We start from the raw sequence: 5,825 nt of genomic DNA, 5'->3' as shown, positions 1-5,825 counted from the left end.
CTGTAGAAAAAAAAAAATCAAATCATACAGAAAGATATAAAAAGTATATTGTCTTCTCTTCCATCAGTTCCTCTCCTCCAAAGTGAAAGTTTTGTGCATGCTTTTAGAAGAAAATGTACAAGCATATAGTTTTTAAAAAATATTTTGACAGATTTAAATGGGATCATACTGTACAGAGTTCCCTTTGTGTAGTTAATAGTGTGTGATCTGGGTTCATTCTGATCTTTTTTTTTTTTTTTTTTTTTGGTTTTGAAATAGGGTCATGCTCTGTCCCCCAGGCTGGAGTACAGCAGTGTGATCACAGCTCACTACAGCCTCAAACTCCTGGGCTCAAGCAATCCTCCTGCTTTAGCTTCCCAAGTAGCTGGGACTGCAGGTGCACTGCTGCCATGCCTGGCTTGCTTCATTTGTGTTCATGATGCATGCTTGTTAGGCATGTGGATGTACCCTGTTGGCATTACTTTTCTCCCATTCATTGCAAAAAGATCGTTCCCTGTTTTTTACTATCATGATCCATGCTACACTGAGTGTTCTGGTGCCTGTCCTGGGGTATGGTGACAGGTCTATCCCTGTCTAGCTGGCTTTGAAAAGTTTAAAGACAACAGTGCAGGCTGGGTACAGTGGCTCACACCTGTTATCCCAGAACTTTGGGAGGCAGAGGCGGGGGTGGATCACCTGAGGTCAGGAGTTCGAGACGAGCCTGACCAAAATGATGAAACCTCGTCTCTTCTAAAAACACAAAATTAGCCAGGTGTGGTGGCTCATGTCTATAATCGCAGCTACTCAGGAGGCTGAGGCAGGAGAATCACTAGAACCCAGGAGGCAGATGTTGTAGTGAGCTGAGATCACGCCATTGCACTCCAGCCTGGGCAACAAGAGCAAAATTCCATCTCAAAAAAAAAAAAAAAAAAGTACAACTTACCATTTTGCAAAGCTGGCCCCATATTGAGAGACCATATAGAGATGGACTATGGAAATTCCCTTTTAAGTACAGTTAAAAAGTTAATGGTGAAGGATGACTTCAGATGATGCCCCATGTCTTTTCTGTCTTTTTATTATTAACTGTGTCGTTCTTGGTCAGGTTTTCTGTGAAGTGGCATTAAACATTTTTATAAATACGAAACTTACCTGTTAAACTACCACCTGCTTCATGTTAGCTGAGTTGCAGGTGGACTGTTTAAAGAAGTTCTAGCCTTTTCAGCTTTTGTGAAAGCGTGCTCATGCTGACACTGAATTTTCTTGGTCTTGCCTTAAATCTCTGAGTCTTGACCTGCAGGAGAGATGGTGTTCAAATTCAAGCCTGCATCAGAATCACCTGGATAGCTTAATATATTTCGTTGCCTGACTGATTGATTGATGGACTCTCACTCTGTCTCCCAGGCTGGAGGGCCATGGCGTGATCTCGGCTCACTGCATCTTCCACCTCCTGGGTTCAATCAATTCTTCCACCTTAGCCTTTGAGTAGCTGGGATCACAGGCATGCAACACCACACCCGGCTAATTTAAGAATATTTTTAGTAGAGATGGTGTTTCACCATATTGGCCAGGCTGGTCTCAAACTCCTGACCTCAAGTGATCCACTTGCCTCGGCCTTCCAAAGTGCTGGGATTACAGGCGTGAGCCACTATGTTGGCTGATAGCTTGTTACTATAAAACGCAGCTTTCTGGGCCCCACTTGGATTTTTAGTTTAGTAGGTCTGGGTGGGGCCTCAGTTATCTGCATTCCTAACACATCCCCAGGTACTGCTGCTGCTGGTTCAGGTCGATATGTAGAGACACACTGGAGTTGATCCTCACTACTCAAAGTGTGGTCCATGGTCCAGCAGCCATGGCATCACCTGGTGCTTATTAACAGTGCAGAATTGTAGGCCTCTGCCCAGATCCACTGAAACAGAATCTGAATTGTAACTAGTTCTCTAGGTGGTGTGTATGGACATTAAAGTTCAAGAGATACTGGAAGAAAGTAGGAGTAAAGAAACTTTTTCTGGAAACTTTCAGCATTCCAGGACATATGGTCTTTGTCACAAATACCTGTCTCTTCCTGTGTAGTGGAAAAGCAGCCATAGATAATATGGAAATTGATGGGTGTGACTGTGTTCCTGTAAAAATGTATTTAAAAACACTAAAATTTAAATATTATAGAATTTGCATCTGTCATGTAATATTGTTTTGATTTTTTTTTTCACCGTTAAAAATATGAAATCTGGCTGGGCGCTGTGGCTCATGCCTGTAATCTCAGCACTCTGAGAGGCTGAGGCGAGCGGGTTGCTTCACGCTAAGAGTTTGAGACCAGCCTGGCCAACATGGTGAAACTCGGTCTGTACTAAAAACAAAAAAATTAGCTGGGCATGGTGGTGTATACCTGTGGTCTCAGCTACTCAGGAGGCTGAGGCAGGAGGATCACTTGAATCCAAAAGGCATAAGTTGCAGTGAGCCAAGATCATGCCACTGCACCCCCGACTGGGCAAAAAATAAGCCAGGTGCAGTGGACCATGATGGTCACCCCAGCTTCTGGGATGGCTTCTGGGAGGCTGAGGCACGGGAATCATTTTAACCAGGGAGGTGGAGGTCGTGTTGAGCCAAGGTCATACCACTGCACTCCAGCCTGGGCAACAGAGCAAGACTCTGTCTCAAAAAAATTAAAAAATGAAATCCATGCTGACCTCATGAGCCATATGTGGACCTCAGTCCATTTTTGGCCAGCCCCTGGCTTCGAGGAATGTTCTTCTGAGAGGCAGGTCACCTGCCATATTCTACTGCCAGCTCACAGTGTGACCCCGAAGCCGGGAGTGCTGAGATTACAGGCATGAGCCTCTGTGACCAGCCAATAGTTCATTCTTGTACATAACTTAGTATTCAGTTGTACGTTTGCACATAATGGCTAAATCTGTCTGTTCACTTGCCAATAGATGTCTGGCTTACTTCCAATTTGGGTTATCACAAACAAAGTAGTTAAGAACGTTCCTGTATCAATCTTTTATAAATGTATGCTCTCAGCTCTCTTGGGTGGATGTCTGGGAAGGGAGTGGCTGGCTGTATGGTCACTACGTCTAACTTAAAAAACAAAACAAAACAAAAAAACAAAAAAAAAAACATGCCAAACTCTTCCAGAGTCACAGAAGCATTTTATAGTCATGCCAGCAGAAACCATAATCCAAAATGGCTCTAAGCTCTAAGAGGCCATATACAAAAAAGAGAACATAAAACTATTACATACAAACAAATGAAGCATTGGATTTTCAAACCCAAGCAGGGAGATCACTCACACCTGCTTTTTTTTTTTTTTTTTTTTGAGATGGAGTCTCACTCTGTCCCCCAGTCTGGAGTGAAGTGGTGCAATCTCAGCTCACTGCAACCTCTGCTTCCCAGGTTCAAGCAATTCTCATGCCTCAGCCTCCAAGGTAGCTGGGATTACAGGCAAGTACCACCACACCCAGCTAATTTTTGTATTTATAGTAGAGACGGGGTTTCACCATGTTGGCCAGGCTGGTCTCGAACTCATGACCTCAGGTGATCCTCCTACTTCACCTTCCAAAGTGCTTTGATTACAGGCATGAGCCACCGTACCCCAGCACACCTGACTTTTGAGTGGACAAAGGTTGTAAAGGGGGCCAAGAAGCCATGCAGACCCCCCAAGCCCAGGCCTCCCTCACCTGGCCCCTGAGCCTAGGAAACCCAGGCAGCCCATACCTGCACAAGCTGCATTCCCTTCTCCAGTTAACTAAAGGGATCTGGGTGTAAAGGGCCATACCAGGAAATTCCAGCCTAGGACAGGGTTCTTGTCACTCTCTCCAGTTCCACAGGGGTTACAGGTGCCAGATCTGGCTTATGCCTCTGAGAACAAAGGAAGCGATCCATCTATCAGTGTCCCTAGGAAATGATGCCCTGGCCCCAAGATGAGCATCCCTAAACACCAAGGTACTCAAAGAGCCAGCCCCCTTTCAAGTGGACTGCTTTCAAGCTCAATGAGCCAGTTCTCACCACACCCTCCCTGCAAGATGGAAGTGTACAGATGAATAAATACAACCTGTACAACTAAAACTGCCCAGAATTTACCCAGGACTAGAGCACAGCTTATTATGACATTTATCTCACTGAATTTTCAGAAAATGCTCTGGGTAATAAATGAAGGCTCATGCCTGTAATCTCAGCACTTTGGGAGGCCAAAGTAGGTTGACTGTTTGAATTCAGGAGCTCAAGAACCTGGGCAACATGGCAAGATACTATCTCTACAAAAAAAAATTAGCCAGGTGTGGTGGCATGTGCCCATAGACCCAGCTACTCGTGAGGCTGAAGTAGGAGGATCACTCCAGCCTAGGCAATGGAGGCTGCAGTGAGCTGAGATGGTGCCAACTGCACTACAGCCTGGATAAAAGAGTGAGACCCTGTGTAAAAATAATGGAGGCTCCCAGTGAGGCATGAAGGAACTTCATGGACCGGCCTTGAGGTCCCCACCCAGGTCTCCCTGCCTTCACTCCCATCCCTAATTTCCACCTTCCCAGGGTAGCCTAGGTTGTCATAAACCAGAACTCAGCTGTGTATGGTGGATCGCACCTGTAATCCCAGCTACTTGGGAGGCTGAGGCAGGAGGATCTCTGGAAGCCCAAGAGTTGGAGACCAGCCTGGGGAACATAGTGACACCTGTCTCTTAAAAAAAAATAAAAAGGCCAGGCACAGTGGCTCACACCTATAATCCCAGCACTCTGAGAAGCCAAGGCAGGCAGATCATCTGAGGTTGGGAGTTTAAGACCAGCCTGAACAACATGGAGAAACCCTGTCTCTACTCAAAATACAAAAATAGTTGGGTGTGGTGGTACATGCCTACAATCCCAGCTACTCGGGAGGCTGAGGGAGGAGAATCAGTTGAACCCAGGAGGCAAAGGTTGTGAGCCAAGGTTGCACCACTGCACTCCAGCCTGGGTGACAAGAGTGAAACTCTGTCTCAAAAAAAATACATATATAAACAAATAATAAGTCAGGCATGGTGGTGCATACCTGTAATCCCAGCTACCTGGGAAGTTGAGGAATGAGAATTGCTTGAACCCAGGCAGTGGAGGTTGCAGTGAGCTGAGATGATGCCACTGCACTCCAACCTGGTGAGAGAGCAACACTTCATCTCAAAAAAAAAAAAAAAAAAAAAAAAAAGTGTATGTTTCGTTCCACTCCCTGAACCCTCAGGGACTAAACATCACTAAGCACAGAAACTGCAGTCAGTTTCACCTGCTCAATGAATTAAGAGCCAGGTCAGTAGAGGAGCTTCTTGATTCAAACTCCGTCCTCCTCCCGAGGCTCTGCCTCTCCCATGGTGTCTCCAACAACCTGCTTGCCTGGCAAGCTCCAGGGAATGCAAAGGTGGGCATCCTTCTTCCACGAAAGGAAGCCGAGCCAGGCGATCAGCACAGGCATTGGTGATGAGGAATGCTGAAGTCCATGCTACAAATGTGGCCTTCATAGCAGGGAGAACACTACAGGTGAGGCTGAAGGAATCCAGGTGATAGGTGATGTTAGGGGTCAACTTGACGGGGTTAAGGGATACCCAGATGGCTGGTAAAGTGTTATTTCTGAGTGTGTAGCTGTGAGGGTGTTTCCATCCTCACCCCATGTGACTGGACACCACCTAATCAGCAGAGGGTCCAGACACAAGAAAAAGTCAGAGAAATGGTAAATTCATGTGATCTCTCTTCTGCAGCCAGGATGCCATCTTCTCCTGCCCCCTGGAAATCAGAACTCCAAGCTGTCTGGCCTCTGAACTCTGGGACTTATCCCAGTCACTCCAGGTTCTCAGGCCTTTGGTTGTGGACTGAGAATTCCACCATCAGCTTCCC

General features: G+C 46.1%; 1 protein-coding gene and 1 long non-coding RNA gene across 11 annotated transcripts in view; one reads left to right on the top strand and one right to left on the bottom strand.

Moving 5' to 3' along the window:
- Positions 1-5,825, bottom strand: part of PDE1C (phosphodiesterase 1C) — a 613,256-nt gene that overhangs the window by 31,333 nt on the left and 576,098 nt on the right. For 7 of the 8 annotated variants that reach the window (XM_064380481.1, XM_064380483.1, XM_064380484.1 and 4 more), the window contains exon 21: positions 1,129-1,270. The gene's annotated coding sequence lies outside the window, so the exon portion shown is untranslated. Of the gene's footprint in view, positions 1-1,128; positions 1,271-3,751; positions 3,835-5,825 lie in introns of all 8 variants that reach the window. The other variant, XM_064380482.1, reaches the window with a different exon arrangement.
- The window catches only part of LOC105732848 (uncharacterized), a 124,707-nt gene that overhangs the window by 44,927 nt on the left and 73,955 nt on the right, over positions 1-5,825 (top strand). The gene's annotated exons all lie outside the window — the stretch shown is intronic.

Source organism: Aotus nancymaae, unplaced genomic scaffold (genome assembly GCF_030222135.1).
Source record: "Aotus nancymaae isolate 86718 unplaced genomic scaffold, 86718_ANA_hifiasm-v0.15.2.pri h1tg000025l, whole genome shotgun sequence".
NCBI classification, from domain to species: domain Eukaryota; kingdom Metazoa; phylum Chordata; class Mammalia; order Primates; family Aotidae; genus Aotus; species Aotus nancymaae.
The sequence above is the reverse complement of the archived record's forward strand: the minus strand, read 5'-3'. Positions and strand labels throughout refer to the sequence as shown.